The following is an 18,266-nucleotide window of genomic DNA, read 5'->3' on the forward strand; positions in this document are numbered from 1 at the left end:
TACCAAGAAAATGCAAACAGCACTGTCAGTGTTTGAGTGGTCAGAGCCGTCAACGAGGTAACGCTACAAGCTGCGAGCGTCTTGGTGCAGGCGGTCAAACTAGTAAACCACGGTATATGAAAACGCTTGGAGCCTCAAAAACCATCGACCAAACCGGCCTGCAAGATCCTTTAGGGATGAGAGCCAGGAGAGAGCATAATGACAACTTATTACGGAGAAAGGACGACAGTAGATGCAGGGGCGCAACCTCACAATCGCCCAGACAACAGCAAGGCATCCTCTTTCCGTAATCGAATGGTTGCTCTCCGACGGTGATAGGCGGCGACTTGCATAAGCAATAACGCGATCCTGGCCCTGCTGACGTTTGGCTAGGACAGCACTTACACCACGACCGCTGGCATCTGTACCTAATTCTGTAGGGGCATCAGGGTCGAAATAGGCAAGCACAAGTGGCGAGGTGAAAAGCGTGACGAGACGAGAGAAGGCGGCGGCTAGTGCAGCGCCCCACGAGAATTTTACGCCTTTCTTCAAAAGATTAGTGAGGGGTCTCGCAATTGCCGCCAAATTTTGAACAATACGACGACAGTACGAACATAGCCCTAGAAAATTTCGATTATGTTCGGCTGTCGAAAATTCGACAGCGCTATATTTGTCGGGATCAGGTTGTACTCCGGAAGCGTCGACAAGATGGCCCACAACAGTAATTTGGCGGCGGCCGAAACAATATTTTGACGAGTGGAGTTGCAGCTTCGCCTTTCGAAAAACAACCTAAATGCTAGATGTTCAAGAGGACTGTGGAACGTTGGCGAGAAGACAATGATGTCGTCAAGGTACCAGAGACATGTGGACCATTTAGAAGCTTGCATAAAGAAAACCATCATACTCTCAAGGGTGGTTGGACTGTCGCATAATGCTATACATGCATTTCATTCTAGCATTTTTGCATACACCCATTTACTATTTGTTTTCTTCCTAAACACTTAACGGATCCAGTAGTATCAATTTCTTCCTTGCTCTATTTCCACCAATAGTAAAAACGTCTTTTGTTCCACTCCATTGCTGACCGGTGGATGCTTTCATCCAGTTGAAATCCACGCGCTTCTGAAAGGTATACGTTATCTACGGGTCTCACCGGGCGAATACCTTCTCATTCCATTAGGATGTGTTAAGTAATCTCCAGATTTTCGCTGGAGCAGACACACGCCTAATCTTGTTGCGAAAATTTGCTCCGGTATGTTTTTGCCCCTAGCCAACCTTCTAATTCTTTACTATCCATTCTTGCAGATCTCCATGTTGTTTTTCTGCTTCCATTGTTTGCTTCCAGTTCACTGCTTCTATATGTCCCTTTCTTTTTAGTGACTCCTGGTCACCTATTATCACTTTCAAATACCGTGTGCTTGTATATCAACTTTCTTGACCTCTTGCATTATTCTGTGTCCATAATTTTTAGGCGCCTATACGTTGTGCATTTTGGAGCCCATACATTTTCATCCGCATTCCTGTGTCTTTATTGAAACCTAATTTTGCTCTGTCCTTTTCTGACTTCAAAAGAAGCCCAGCTCATATCATCCTGCATTGCCTCGTTTGTTGTATTACCGTGGGCTTCTAAAGCCAGCCGGCCTACTGATCTATTGCGAATTTCCACCCCCGACAAGGTACCTGACTTCAAAGGTACAATCGCATTTGAGAACGTTCGCGCTGGCGCCGTCACTGTTTTGCGAATTCCACGCACCACATCGCATTTAGTGAGGCCCCATGTTGCTCTGTGTTTCAATATTCTTTCATTCCGCTTCCCCTTTATTTTAATATTATGTTGGGGAATGCTGGAGTAAGTTCTTTCTTCGTTTACATATACCCCGAAGTATTTACATTCTCTGACAGTGATTATGACTTGCTCTTGAGTTGATATCACGTAATCGTATATTCATTAAAGATAATGATTCCTAATTTCGGTGTGCTAAATTTAAGGCCTATAGATTTGCAGCTGCGTTGCTGCACATATTCGCAAGTCACTGTATATCTCTTGCACTGTCCCCTAGTAGCACTATATCATGAACGTACATCAGCGCAGTGATCTTATATTGCACCTTTTGCCCCTTTCACACGCCGGCTAAGTCAAACCATAACCTAATGTTTTACAGTCGCCTCTCTAAGTCCTTAACATAAACTGTCAATTTCTACCACTTCATATTATTTTCGGCCTTACGATACAATTAGTACTCGGTTGCCTTGTATATCTTCCTCAGTAGCTCCGCGAAATCACCATCTATGCGTCCGTGCTTCGTGCCTCCACGTGAGGGGTCGAGGCACTACCGAGCGATGATGGTTGTCGGCTTCGAAAAAGCGCAAGGATCATATCAGCAATGCTGTAGACGCCGGCTGATTTAGACCGCTAAGTTCACTTCCGAGCAATGTCATCTTTACTGCCCTTATATGTGCCCAGGCCAATGGCCTTTTTTTATACAAGATTACTCAGTGAAGAAAAGATCATTTGAATGTGTTCGTTATACTACTATACGTCCACAAGATCAAAATCATATTAAAAAGGCAATGTTTCTAACCTTTCTATAGCTACATTTCTAATCATTTGGTAGGATCAAAGTGAGTATCTATGGCCGGCAGAAATGGCAGAAAATGTGTGTTGTGTGGACTATGCGACGTATGTGCATGTGACACATTGTCTATGGAATCCCGAGAGAACACTTGGAGCACTTTCGTGTTCTCTTTCGTAGAACTTGTACTACAGGTTACATATTGTACGAAAAAGAAAACATGCCACCAGATAAGAAAGTTAACTTAAATGCTGCGGTTTTACGCACACAGCCTGAGTTCCTAAAATCAGCGGTACCTACGCAGTTTCGCTTCCGTAGTAGGCTTACTTTTCTCGGCGTGAATGAGGCATGCCTACCCATTCGTCAGTGCCGACAATGGTTATAAGGCACGCCGTAGTGGGAGAGTCGAATTAATTTCGACCACCCGGGATTCTTTAGTCCACCCAATGCTGGGTACACGGGCGATTTTGCATTTTGCCCACATCTGAATGCACCCGAAGTGGTCGGACCTTGGTCCCATGCCCTAGAGCTTAGCAGCGCAGCTCAATGCCACGACGCCACCACGGCAGTTGTTGTCGCCAGCTGGGGTCCCTTTTATCTTTGTGTTTTATTTAGTTCATTTGGTTCGTACTTATTCTTCTGCAAAAATAATTGTGCTTATGGCAGATATTTATAATCTAAGAATCTCTTCTTACGGTTAATTTGCCTATGTTTCAGTATTCTTTCGGCCATACTTGTGTTTTTCCCATTAACTGATAATCTTCAAGTAAGCTACACAGGTCTCACGGCTACTGCATGCCTTATACTCGCAACAGGCCGATTCACAGGGCGTTTATACATATTGCTTTCGGAATTAGTGGAGCCGCATGCTACGGTGTTATTACAATTGTGCAAACAAAGATGGAGTGCAGATCCCTGCAGCTTACATACTAGGTGCGATTGATTGACCATCAAGGGAGTATGGAGCTCAAGGCTGCCATCCCAGTGGCCGTGATCGTACTAATTGCTTGTAGTCGGTTACAGCAAACTAACGTGTGTTCATTTTATTTGTTGAGGTGTTTAGAGAATTGCATTACAAAAACAATGCAGTTCCTATTGTTTCACCGGGAATTTTCAGGTACTCCTAATGTTAACACACGCGCATATATTTTGCGAGCAACAGGGATCACAATTTCCTCTTGTTTGCGAATGTGTGCCACAATTCGACAGTGTGCAGCTGCGCACACTCCTATGCGTGCACAAAAAAAGATGCCTGCATTTCTCCGATGCTGAACGGAATAAAACCTGCGTCACATTTACTCAGTATTAGAAAAATATAAGGGATCTATTTCACCATTTAGCGCACCGCATTCCCAGAAGAACACACCTAGTTATCCAAGTTAGCGTCAATCATGTTCATGAAACAGCGGCACACATCTGCTGGCGCATATCCAGTGATTTAAGTTGGCAAAAAAGGTTAATTGAAGACCAACACAGACCGGGTTGCCAATTCCAAGTGCTCCAAGTCGATGCCAAGGAGATTTATTGAGCTGCAGTACCCACCCAGTCCCCCATCTACGGTGGCCCATGTCGGTATGAAAAAAGGTTCATTGAAGAGTGGTAGAAATCTAAACCTTGTCATATAGTCAGCGACCAAAGTTGGTGCGATGGGTGCATTCGAACCCACTTGCCTCAGCCCAGCAGCCCAATGCGTTACCAATGCGACCATGAACTCAATGGCCCGCGTAGGAGGCGAAACGGTAAAGACAAAATACTCAGTCCCAGAAATTGAATGAATTAGAATTAGATTGAATGAATGAATTAGAATGAAGATTGCTAATGCTATAAAATAAACGAATCTTCGGACTAAAAAGGGTTCCTGGGCATGTGTCACTGGGCATGCACAGCTCTTAAATGAACCTCTTTGATGCCAACATATCATTGGGCATGTGCTGTTTTCAAAGGCAAAAATGTAATTAAAGATTTATCCGACGTTTAGCTGAATCACCCACAGCTCGTAAGGAGGCTATACACAGAGACGGTTTCTCTGAATAGTTGACAGTCACTTTAACATACGCTAAACTGGATGAAAGCGAAAGCCTGCGTGCTCACGAGACATTCATTACATTAACTGATATTTTTTCTTTCCGATATGTTGTTACTTCCAAGTGCATGTTCTCTCCCACCAGATGTCATCGGTTCGAGTGCCTTATTCATTATACCTTAATTAACTGTGCCTAAATAACTGCGCCCTAATTAACATCAAAGGTAGTGGGAACGACTCCCTCCAATGGTCGAGGGTTAGCCTCCCACCGAACCTCGTCGGTTCTAGTGCCCTAAAATACTTTATCGGAATTAACTGTGCCTCAAATAAACTCGCCTTAATTAACACCAAAGGTAGTGGGCTTGGCTCGCGACCTTCACGATATCAACTGGAGTGCAACTTGGAGATATTGCCGGTTTGCCAACATCTCTATATAAAAAACATGTTCTATTACGTGCCGAAACCGCGACCTGATATTGAGGCTTGTCGTAGTGGGGCGCTGAAAATTTGAACCACCTGGGGTTCTTTAACATGTCCATAAATCGAAGTACACAGGTGTTTTTGCATCTCGCCCCCATGGGCCGCCGTGTCCGGGATTCGATATCGTGACCTTGTGTTTAGCAGCCCAACACCATAGCCACTAAGGAACCCCAGTGGGTTATCTCCATGTCGGGTCGGGAGTTCGAGTGCCTTAATGATCTTCGCCTTGATTACTATCGAAACGTGTGCGGTCGACACCCACAAAAGTTCGAAGGTTCAAATTCCACCAAAGGCTGTGGGTTTGATTCTCTACTTCCACAGTGTCAATGGCAATGAAACATCAAGATATGGCCGGTGCGCCCATATCAGCAGGTGGGTTTGACTTCCACCAAAGGTCATTGGCTCTCTTGCCTTAACTGTCTTAATTAAGTGCGCCTTAATTCACATCACCTTAACTAAAAACAAAGGTAGTCGTTTCGACTCTTGACCTTCACGATGGCAAATGGAATCCAACTTGGAGAGGCTGGTTCGCCCATATCTCCATGTTCGATCGTGAATTCCAGTGCCTCAACTGCAGAGGTGGTGCATTCCAGTGTCTCAACACAAGCGGTCGTGAGCTCGACTCCCACCAAAGGTCGTGGCTTCGACTCTCCACCTTCGCGGTGTCATCATCATCATCATCATCATCATCATCAGCCTGGTTACGCCCACTGCAGCGCAACTACCTCTCCCATACGTCTCCAACAACCCGGGTTATGTACTAATTGTGGCCATGTCGTCCCTGCAAACTTTTCAATCTCATCCGCCCAACTAACTTTCTGCCGCCCCTGCTACGCTTCCCTTCCCTTGGAATCCAGTCCGTAATCCTTAATGACCATCGGTTATCTTCTCTCCTCATTACATGTCCTGCCCATGCCAACTTCTTTTTCTTGATTTCAACTAAGATGTCATTACCTCGCGTTTGTTCCCTCACCCAATCTGCACTTTTCTTATCCCTGAACGCTACACCCATTATTATTCTTTCCATAGCTCCTTGCGTCGTCCTCAATTTAAGTAGAACCCTTTTGGTAAGCCTCCAGGTTTCTGCCCCGTAGGTTAGTACTGGTAAGACGCAGCTATTATACACTTTTCTCTTGAGGGATAATGGCAACCTACTGTTCATGAATGATAAACCCTGCCAAACTCACCCCAGCCCATTCTTATTCTTCTGATTATATCCGTCTCATGATCTGGATCCGCGGTCACTACCTGCCCTAAGTAGATGTATTCCCGTACTACTTCCAGTGCCTCGCTACCTATTGTAAATTGCTGTTCTCTTCTGAGACTGTTAGACACTACTTCAGTTTTCTGCAGATTAATTTGTAGGCCCACTCTTCTGCTTTGCCTCTCCAGGTCCGTGAGCATGCATTGCAGTTGGTCCCCTTGAGTTACTAAGCAAGGCAATATCATCAGCGAATCGCAAGTTACTAAGGTATTCTCCATTAACTCTTATCCCCAATTCTTCCCAATCCAGGTCTCTGAATACCTCCTGTAAACACGCTGTGAATAGCATTGAAGAGATCGTATCTCCCTGCCTTACGCCTTTCTTTATTGGGATTTTGTTGCTTTCTTTATGGAGAACTACAGTCGCTGTGGAGCCGCTATAGATAACTTTCAGTATTTTTACATACGGCTCGTCTACACCCTGATTCCGTAATGCCTCCATGACTGCTGAGGTTTCGAAAGAATCAAACGGCTTCTCGTAATCAATGAAAGCTATATATGAGGGTTGGTTATATTCCACAAATTTCTCTATTGCCTGATTGACAGTGTGAATATGGTCTATTGTGGTGTAGCCTTTACGGAATGCTGCCTCGTCCCTTGCTTGACAGAAGTCTAACGCGTTCCTGATTCTATTTACGATTACCTTATTAAATACTTTGTAGGCCACGGACACTAAGCTGATCGGTCTATAATTTTTCAAGTCTTTGTCGTCCTCTCTCTTATGGATTAGGATTATGTTAGCGTTCTTCCGAGATTCCGGTACGCTCGAGGTCATGAGGCATTGCGTATACAGGATGGCCAGTTTCTCTAGAATAATCTGCCCACCGTACTTCAACATATCTGCTGCTACCTGACCCTCTCCAGTGACCTTCCCCTTTGCATAGCTCCCAAGGCTTTCTTTACTTCCTCCTGCGTTACTTGTAGGATTTCGAATTCCCCCAGAATATTCTGTCTCCCATTATCTTTGTTGGTGCCACTGGTACTGTATAAATCTCTATAGAACTCCTAAGCCACTTGAACTATCTCATCCGTATTGGTAATGATATTGCCGGCTTTGTCTCTTAACGCATACATCTGATTCTTGCCAATTCTTAATTTATTCTTCATTGCTTTTAGGCTTCCTCCGTTACTGTGAGCATGTTCAATTCTACGTATATTATACTTCCTTATGTCAGCTGTCTTACGCTTGTTGATTAACTTCGAAAGTTCTGCCAGTTGTATTCTAGCTGTAGGGTTTGAGGCTTTCATGCAATGGCGTTTCTTGATCAGCTCGTTCGTCTCCTACGATAGCTTATTGGTATCCTGTTTAACGGAGTTGCCACCGACTTCTATTGCACACTCATTAATGACGCCCACAACGTTGTCATTCATTGCTTCAACACCAAGGTCTCGTTCCTGAGTTAAAGCGAATACCTGTTCTGTAGCTTGATCTGGAATTCCTCTATTTTCCCTCTTACCGCTAACTCATTGATCGGCTTCTTATGTACCAGTTTCTTCCGTTCCTTCCTCAGGTCTAGGCTAATTCGAGTTCTTACTATCCTATGCTCACTGCAGCGCACCTTGCCGAGCATGTCCACATCTTGTATGATGCCAGGGTTAGCGCAGAGTATGAGGTATATTTCATTTCCAGTCTCGCCGTTCGTGATCCTCGACGTCCACTTTCGGCTATCCCGCTTGCGGAAGAAGGTATTCATTATCTGCATGGTATTCTGTTCCGCAAACTCTACTAATACCTCTCCCCTGCTATTCCTAGAGCCTATGCCATATTCCCCCACTGACTTGTCTCCAGCCTGCTTCTTGTCTACCTTGGCATTGAAGTCGCCCATCAGTAGAGTGTATTTTGTTTTCACTTTACCCATCGCCGATTCCACTTCTTCACAGAAGCTTTCGACTTCCTGGTCATCATGACTGGATGTTGGGGCGTAGACCTGTACGACCTTCATTTTGTACCTCTTGTAAAGTTTCACAACAAGACCTGCCACCCTCTCGTTAATGCTAAAGAATTCCTGTATGTTACCAGCTATTTCCTTATTAATCAGGAATCCCACTCCTAGTTCTCGTCTCTCCGCTAAGCCCCGGTAGCACTGGACGTGTCCGCTTTTTAGCACTGTATATGCTTCTTTTGGCCTCCTAACTTCTCTGAGCCTTATTATATCCCATTTACTGCCCTCTAATCCCTCCAATAGCACTGCTAGGCTCGCCTCACTAGATAACGTTCTAGTGTTAAACGTTGCCAGGTTCAGATTTCAATGGCGGCCTGTCCGGATCCAGGAATTCTTAGCTTCCTCTGCTGGCTGCGGCGCAGGTCTGACCGCCACCGTGGTCATTTGCTTCGCAGCTGCTGGAGACTGAGGGCCAGGGTTTGATTGTTGTATTGAGTGTCAATTGGAGTCCAACTTAGAGATATGGCCGGTTCGCCTTTATCTCCAAGTGAGTTCGACTCCCACCAAAGGTCGAAGCTCAAGTTTACATTCCCATGCAAATGAAGGGGGTGCCTTTACTAGAAAAACTGTGAATAACGCCTGCAATTGGTCATAGAGACGCGTAAAGCCGCAAAAGAGAAATGAAATAAGGTGTACGTAATAGATGCGCCTGTGAGGTTAACCTCTCCTTTACTTGGCAAAAAAGGAACCACTTCAAATGGACTTGCGCAGGAAAAAAGTGCTAAGAACAAGTCAAGAAGCGAAAATGCAAAAAAAAAAAGGTTTCTATGTTAGAATACAACGTAAAAAAACAGCAGATGGTAACCAAGGCACAGGGACCACGTGACCTTCCTGTTTGACTGTTGCCTTCGCTGTCTCCCTTAATGGATCGCATAATTTCTCAAATCCTGGGGCTGTTGTTTCCAGTTGCAAATTTTGTCGGAAAAGTGCTGTACAATTAGGGAAAACGATACAATGTAACGGGTGACATTCATATTGCGTATAGGTTTAAGGGTTATTGCAGTATTTGATGAGGGACGCTGTTTCATATTATTTTGTTTTCCACCTAATCTAACCCATATCGCGGGCACAAGGTTCCGAGAATCTGCCCGTGTCACGGCGAGCCGTCACTCCAGGAAATATTGAAGCAAAAGGAAAAGTTAAACACAACTGGCGTTTTCTCCGGCCGCAACTCATTCCATGAGCGTACAGACTAGCTGACTACGAACCACATCCCATTCGTGGTCCCTGGATCAGTCTAAACAAAGACGGTTGAACTAACGAAGCAACAGTGACGCGCTTGACTTTTCAATAGATGGTGACAACTGGACGCACCTCTAGTTAATCGCGCGAGCATCGAATCTATGAGAAAAGTGGCCTTCGCACCCCAGGAGATGCCGATAACTAGCGAGCGGCCACAAAAGGTTCACCGCCGAATGGCTGTCAAGTGTCAACATTGATTTCGCGGTGCTATAGGAAACGGTGGGAGGAATTGTGGCGTGGGCGGGGAGGGGGGGCATGCCGCTTAATATCAAGGGGGAAGCGCCCCACCCCTGCTTTTGTGCCTGGTTCGACTCCCGCCAAAGGTCGTAGGTATGAGTGCTGATGGATGGATGGATGGATGTTATGAGCGTCGCCTTTGAAACGGGGCCGTGGGTTGCGCCACCAAGCTCTTCATATTATACTGCTTAATGTCCTACCTAGGTTAAAGAATGAAAAACGCAAAAAAACACCATGAACCACCACGCCCAAACCCCCTGACCCCCATTGCGAACTGTGCTTTTGTACGTCTCCGTCTTTTGTCGTTTCCCCAATTTTCTTCCACCAATCCTCCAATCGCATCTTACTAATGCCTATTACGGACATGTTTGCTTTACCATTGCTCCCGCTGAACCCAAGGGCTTCAAGGAGGCCAGTGGTGCCGAAATCGACCGCTGGGTAGACGTCTTCACATTGTAATAAAACATGCTCCGTCGTTTCCCTAGATTTACCGCAGCAAGCACATGCTTCTTCTTCCTTCTTGTATCTCGCTTTATAGGTGGGTGTTCTAAGGTATCCCGATCTCGCTTCGAAAAGTAATGAGCTTCCCTTTGAGTTATCATAAACGGTTTGTTTCCTGATCTCGTTTTTTCCTCTTAAGTAGTTACTCATGGCATGTTTATTTTTCATTGCCGCCACCCATGAGATTATTTCAGCCTTTATGACTTTCCGCTTGACCTCCTTTGTTGCTGTCTTGACCACCATACAGGCCGCATACTTGCTGTTAAGCTTCCTAGTTCTTTTCCTCCACTGTGAATCAATGTTTTGCCATTACAGATACCTGAACACTCTCCCAGCCCATTTACTTTCCTCCATATTCCTCAGCCGTTCTTCATACTCAATTTTACTGCGAGCTGCCCTCCCTTCAAAGCTAGTTAAACCCATATCACCCTGCACAGCTTCACCTGTAGTCTTCCCGTGAGCGCCCAATGCGAGGCGACCCACTGACCTTTGGTTCCCGTCGAATCCTGATTGTACCCCTGATTTAAAGCAAACAACTGCATTTCCAAAAGTAAGTCCTGGAACCATTACACCTTTCCACATACCTCGGAGGACCTCGTACCTATTGTACCCATACCCATAACGTACCCATAACGCTCTCTGCTTCCATTATGGCTGCATTTCTCTTCCCCTTTACTGTTGTGGTTTTTTCCTGTGTTTCCATATATCTATTGCCTTCGTTTATCCATATACCAAGGTATTTATATCCTGTTACCCGAGGTATTTCTTGGCCATGTATCTCCACTGTCTGTTCACTGTTTTAAATGAATACCATAACACCTGATTTTCTAACCCTGAATTTCAAACGTAAACTGTTTCCGTCCTGTCCACAGATATTAGCCAGACGTTGCAAATCACTTTGCTTATTACCTAGCAACACAATGTCGTCCGCATAAAATAAACCTGGGAGTTGCTGCTCTACTACGGTACCCGCCTGTTTGTATGAGAGATTAAACCCGATATTACGTCCTTCTAGCTCCCTCTCCATCCTCACCACGTACATCATAAACAGCGGCGGGGATAAAGGGCACCCCTGCCTCAGTCCCTTGTTGATATGAACTTTCTCCTCGCTCCTAATCCCTTCCCATTCAACGCAAACGGTATTTTCTAAGTAAATCTCTCTCAAAAGCTGTACACAATGGTTATCTAAGCCTTTCCCTTCCAGAATATTCCACAAAATGTTGCGGTCTACGTTGTCGTAATTGCATTCCGTTGCATACGTTGCATAGTTTGCATACGTTGCATACGCTGCATACGTTGCATACGTTGCATACGTTGTCGTAAGTGCATAATTACGTTGTCGTAATTACATTCTAGCGCCCCCTGTCGCCGAAACGCGGAGACGCGATGGTCGCCGCTCTTAGTCGGCTCCTTCATGCCGGCTGCAAATGGAAAGAAAAATAAACTTGGGCGACGTGTGCTCGATACGCTAGCAGGGCACGCGCAGCGTTGTTCTAGAAACCGTCTGCGCTGGTTGTCTTGGTCGTGCACTCCGCCGCGACCATTTGTTTCCCGACAAAGGTGACCCGGGAGATGGCGCCTATCACCGAGCTTCACGCTGCCTATGGCTGACTGGCTGGAACTCCACTTCAGCGTACCACTACCACCATTCCGGTCCCGCTATGTCGTCGCATGGTTTGCGCAGTTTCAAGTGGTTATAGGGCTGAACATCATGCTCCAGGAGTTCAAGTATGAGGAGCTCCTTTTCATTGTGCTATTTGACTTTCCTTATCACGCTTTATTGCCTGGAACATGCCTCTAGGACTAGCTACGACAGGCTATGCTGGACTTCTATGGCGCTACGTGTTATCCTCTTCCTGACGTTGACCGCACGAAACGCGACTCTTCCGCACGTCCTAGCAGTCGTTCGTTTAGCCCACCTCAACGCCCTCCTCCGCGTTTGGCACGCTTCGCCACATCGACGCGCCTCGCTCAAAGCTCACTGACGCCACTGCGAATGTCGAAGGTGTGTTGCTGTAGCGCCAAGTGTAGCTTCCATCAAACGTTAGAAAGATGTATACCCATGACACGCCTGTACCATTTAGCGCCTCCACCTGGAAGACGTTCAGCCGTACGCTACACCGCGGCACTTGCACGCCAGCGAGAGCGACGGAGCTGCAGTAGCGATCTGCGTCCCTTCCCTACGTTGCCCGTCCTCTCTTCGGCCGACTTGCCGTCAAGCCCCTATGACAAAAGCTCTGACAAATCAGACATTGAAGGTGATGACCAACCGCCGATTGAGGCAAAGACTGCGGATAGATTGAACGCACCATCGCTCGGCCCGAGTCCTGACGATGTTTCGCGTCCCCCACCCCTTCACTTCGTAGCGGCATTGATGCTCACTAAGCGGTATGAATCGGCTATTTCTGCTCCGCCTTTCACAGTTTTTCGTCAACCCGCGCCAGTGCCGTCATCGAGTGTCGTTCGAGGACGCCTTCCTAGCCGGCTTGAGCGCCAGTCGCCTCCAGGACCATTAACAGTGCTAAGACCGACGCTACGGCCAACGCGCACCACACCCTTTTGTGGGGACGCGGTAAGAGTCGCACGCAGGAGTGTGCAACTTGCGACGTCGACCACAAGTCGGGCAAGACCAGACAAACAAGTGAGGAGGCTAAAGCAACCAAAGCTCACACCTCTGCGAACGCGTGCCGATCAAGCTTGCGGGTTGTCTGTCCACCAGTGACAACGTGTGGCCTTCGTTCGTTACACATGACCTACGTGCACTGCTGGAAAGGAATCGGCCTGCACACTTTACGTGCCAACCTGCTGTATACCAGTCGTCCGAGCACCACTCGCAGCCTCGTCCACCGCAGAAATTTACTGGTCCTCTTCACTTCTGAAGGACTGGAACTACTTAAACTGACGGCGGACTATTTCGAAACTAGGTTTCGATAACGGTTTCGTCGTCGCCTCTGAGCGAGGGTCCCCTAGCACCGACAAACGCCGCAACGTGGGGACGCTATAGTCCACTCTCTCTGACGGCGCCGTGGTGCCGGCTGCAAAAGAACAGAAAGTAAATTTGGGTGGTGCGGACTTATTGCGCATGCAGAGCACACACAGTGTTGTTCTAGAAGCCCGTTGCTCTGGTAGTTTTCGTCGGGTGCTCCGCGGTGACCCCTCGGTTCCCGACAAACTCCATCTGAATTAACTATCTTAATAACTTCGCCATATAATTAAGGCGAAGTTATGGCGAAGGGAAAGGTAACGGGTTTGACTGTCGACCTTCACAATGTAAATTGGAATCCACATTGAGATATGGTCGGTTCGCCCATATCTCGAAGTGCCCTAATTAACTGGACCTTAATTACCTGTGCCTTAAATACGTCTGCCTTAATTAACAGCACAGGACGTGCTGACGCTTCTTCGCCTCGGCTTCACGCTTTCTTATAAAGAAATTGATGGCGTAATCCACCTTAATAATTGCCAAAGGTCGTAGGTTTGACTACCCCGAAGGATCGTGGGTGTTAATTAGGTTTTCCGTAAGGAACACCATAGGTCATGGATTCGACTTCCACCTGAAGTCCAGGGTTCTATTCCGTATGAGTTTTCGTACCTTGAAGTTTTGCGCCAGAGCGGCGGACATCAAATGTTTCAACCTATGAGCGATCTAAGGCTTTCGCCTTAATATATGTTCCGATTCAGCTGCTCAATAATGCGTCTCCATGGCGTAAGTGCGGTGTGCCGCTACATTGTTTTAATGTTAATCGCGTTGACTCTGAATACGCGGTGAGATGGGTTCTGCCGGAATTTTTATAACTGCATATATAAATGGAAGATGTCCAGAACAAGATCTTTTGACTGTACTGCCTTCGGGGTTGGCTCGCGTTGGAGGATAGAAACAGACATATTCGATACGAAAAAGTGGAGGGTAATAAGCCCAGAAAGGTATTATGTTTATGAAAAACTTGTCGGTAGCTCAATAGCTACAGCGTCAAGCTCCCGGATACAGCTGGGTTAATGCAGTCCTAATTAGTTAGTCAAAGGAACCCCAGAACAAAATCTTCTTGTTTTGCTGTAATCGAACGGCATGACTTAGTTTACAGTGTCTTGGCTTTTCTTCGCATTCTCATTTGATTCCCAGCGGCTGTCGAATAATCATGAATTTACCCTTTGATACGGGGCTACCGATATGGTATAGAATGCCTCACCTTTACGATATCCTAAATGAAAAATGGTGCCACTACGAGAATATGTCAGACTGTTCTCGGGTTAGTATTTTGTTAGAAAGAACATACCGGGTGTTTCAATAAATGCGTCTCAAAAATCCTCTAAAATAAGGGACATGCGATATTTATTCGCTGTGTGTTGCATTACTTTTTCTCTGGAGGCAGACATGTTGAAATAAGTAGAGGTAGTACTTACGGCAGCAATTATAAAAATTAGAACAATTAGCTTTTTAACCAGAGGAGGTCGACAGCTGGGTGAAATGGGAGAATTGAAGTATTTCCTGTGAAGAGCCCATAGCCGTTTCGAAATTTTCAAAAAGCGGCCATTGATAATTTTTCAGCAGTGATAAAATCCGGCCAATTTGATCGGCTAAACCGAAACTGAAATGCCGAAGAGTGCAACTGTCATGCCTTTCCGGGACGCCCAGAATGACATTTATTTTCGGCGAATTTCCAGGCTTGGATGAGTCAATATCCCCACAAACTACCAATCTGCTTTACTTACTGGCTGTACGGGCTGCTCTGGCCGTGATAACACGCTTGGCGCACGTATGTGTGTAGAATAACACCACTGCAATCGTGCCGGTACCTCTGTGCCTGTTTTCGAGGATGGCGGCGGCAATGCGTGGTGCATAACCGACTTGATCATAGCTTATGTGCAAGCGCGAGACTAGACGCATTTACCTGCAAGCTTCTTGTTTGCTTGACGCCAAAACAGTCCCGTAACATAGCACAAGACAATCTTGAGGATACTTAAGCTTTATGTTGTATCCTAACTTGCGGTTTTGAAGTGTTCTGATCACTAACGCCACGCCTCGCCAAACGTTGTAAGTGTTCCCCACCGTCTTCCTTTCCTGCTGTTGAAATAAACGCAGATTTTGACGATTACCTTGCAAAAACGTTGCCCTTCCTTGCGGTGCTTTAAGCCCCAGCCGCTAGGTCTCCCGCCGTAGGTACCGCTTTAGGCCGTCCCGTCGAGGCACCATAGCGCTCTGGCGACGAGATAAAGAAATATTTTGGTACTGCTCACTTATGCTGCTACTTCTACTCAGTTTGCGGCATAGAAAACGTTTGCCTTCTGCTATTACTTCTCTTTCGCCGAGGGCAATTTCTTCACCTGCTTTGTTCATTGTTCCCAGCATGGCGTTCGCACCTCCTCCGCCTCCCTTCCTTGCTACGTCCGGTACTGCTACTGCACCTTGACTAAGTAGAAATGATGTTTTCAAACGTTTCTTCAGGTGACCGGAAGCAAGGCGATAGCGGACGACAGAAGGAACGCCATACTACTAGCTAACTTAGGCTTCGAGGGGCAACGTTTGTATTACGACCTCGCATTGCAAGTAGACCTGGCAACTACAGGTTTTCCAGACATTTTGCGCATCTTTGACAAGCATAATGAAGAGGGTACCAACTGCCTCATACACCGCATCTTCTTCCGAGAAAGTAAACAGCAACCAGGAGACACTTTCTAAGATTTTGTCGCCGCGCTATATAGGTGGGCACCTGCTAGCGCGTTCGGCGTTTGGCATGGGGAGTCCCTCAGAGACCAAATCTTGCGAGGCGGCGCGTCTACAAGAATTCATGAGAAGCAGCTGTACTAAGGACCTTCACTGATGTTACAGAAGAACGAAGAAATTGGAAGGAGTGTCGAGCAAGTTTCCAAAGAACGTCAGGTTTTCAACGGTTCGCCCGTGCATCGCGTCCGCACGCAGCGGCGAGATGCTGGCGTTAACCATGACCTTCCTCGTCCGGGTGCTTAAAGTTGCGGGTCTCGCTAACGTTCTTTCTGCACCAGACGGGCTCAAGAGGGCGCCCGACAACATGGCGGGAAGCGCGATCTGGGGAACACGGCAAACATGGTGCCTGGCAAGAATTTCACAAAGCCATTTAAGACGCAATATTCTATTGTTGCCCGTGTGGATCAACTCAGCACATAGCATCAGATCCAGGCAGTCCGACCAAGCACGTTACCTGTGTCACTTGGAAGAAAGCGGGACATTATGCTACTGTTTGCCGCTCATGGAATCGAACGCATCGAGCGTTTCCTGCACGAGCTCAGCACGTTTCCTCTTCTGCTGAAAGAGAATGAGCAAGAACCTTTCTTCCGTTCTAACAATAGAAGCAGCGAATTCCCGTCCAGCAATAATTTACGCCGAACTCCTCATTACAAATGCTACCCTCAATTTGCTCGTTGATACGGGAGCAACCGCCTCTCTGATGCGCAACTCCATATACGAAGAGAATTTCAAGGTTTTTCCACTGTCCGATTCGAATCTCCGACTCAAGAATTACTGTCAGCAAAAACGTAAATGCATTTAGGACATTTCTCCATGGTAGTGAAGCACCGCAATACGTCTCCATTAACATTCCACATCACGGACCAGGGCCATCACGCCATTCACATGACGTCTCACCATTCAACCCCTTAGCATCAATATTCAAGGATTTTTATTTGTCGCCAAATGCCAGGAATTCCGGCTGATCCGGCTGTCAAATCATCGTCTCTACCGCATGACGCTAGAGTGGAATTCTCGCATTTGTTCTCAGGACAACTGGGTCTTCTAAAGCGCTTCACCCGTGAAGTTCATCTACGACCTTCTGTGAAACCAGATTCTGCGAAACGTCGCCCTCTGCACCTGGTGCTCCGCGTGCAAGTTTGAGCTGAACTGCCTCGACTGGAATCAGCTGCCATCATCGAATGCGTTTCTACGTCCAAGTGAATTTCTCCGCTCGTTGTAATTCCAAAAACATGACAATTCTGTACGACTTTGTGTCGACTTCCGGGAGCCCAACAAGGCCATCGTGGTCAACGCTTTTCGCTACTGTGAGCTACTGAACTATCGCATCGACTTGCTGATGCCACTGTCTCCAGCGAGTGGGACTTACAATCTGCATATTACCAGGTTATATCATCCGAGAAAAGCTGTGACCTCACCACTTTTATTACTCGTAACAGTCTCTTCTGCTTTAAGCGAGTGCGTTTCGGGTTGGCATCTGCACCATCTGCTGTATAGCAGATTATATCATCTGTCTCAAGACTGTTGCGCTGGATTACGCTCCCTTGATGATCTTGTTTAAGGTCACACTCAACAGGACCACAATAGAAATTTCAAACTGTCCTTTCTAAGAAAAGCCAGGCTGGCATGCAGTTGAACCGTAAGTGTGTATTCAGTGTCCCAGAACTATCTTTCTTAGGACAAAAATTCTGCAAATAGCATTTCTGCAAACTGCAAACGAATGCCTGTTCACTATTTTTTCTCAATTTCCCGATGGTACCACTTTCCAACAGGAACAGCGTAACGGCATTACCTAGAAAACTATTTTTGTCGCTGTACGCCGTCGCAAAGCGAGTGGTCATTTTCATATTCGTGACGACCTGATGAATAAAACAATTTACCCAGCGGTGGAGCGCGCTTTGTTCTTTTTGTCGAAGGAAGTATTCGTAGTGACGTGCTACTTGCCACGCGTGATGCACCGGCATCGGGTAATCTGGGATTCTCCCGCACGCTGCAGCGTGTCCAGGCGCGCTTTTACAGGCCACAGATGCGACAAAGAACAAAGCAACATGTAGGCAATTGCGATCAATTCCAATGCCACTAGCGACCTTCAATTTCTTCAGCAGACCTCCATCCACTGCTTCCTCTGCATACCCCCTTTGAACAAGTTTGTATCGACCTCCTAGATTCCTTCCCATGGCCATCGAATAACGACCGACAGGTCACCGTCTTTCCTTATCATTTCCTTGCTTCGTATAAACCGCAGCAACAGCCTCATTCACAGCTACTCGCGTAGCAGCTTTCTCGTCGCGCTTAATCCTGCT

At 46.6% G+C, this 18,266-nt stretch overlaps 1 protein-coding gene across 3 annotated transcripts in view; it reads left to right on the forward strand.

Annotated features, from left to right (window-relative positions):
- Positions 1–18,266, forward strand: part of LOC142578023 (uncharacterized) — an 82,116-nt gene that overhangs the window by 11,867 nt on the left and 51,983 nt on the right. The gene's annotated exons all lie outside the window — the stretch shown is intronic.

The sequence above is a fragment of the Dermacentor variabilis genome, chromosome 4 (assembly GCF_050947875.1).
Source record: "Dermacentor variabilis isolate Ectoservices chromosome 4, ASM5094787v1, whole genome shotgun sequence".
Lineage (NCBI taxonomy): Eukaryota > Metazoa > Arthropoda > Arachnida > Ixodida > Ixodidae > Dermacentor > Dermacentor variabilis.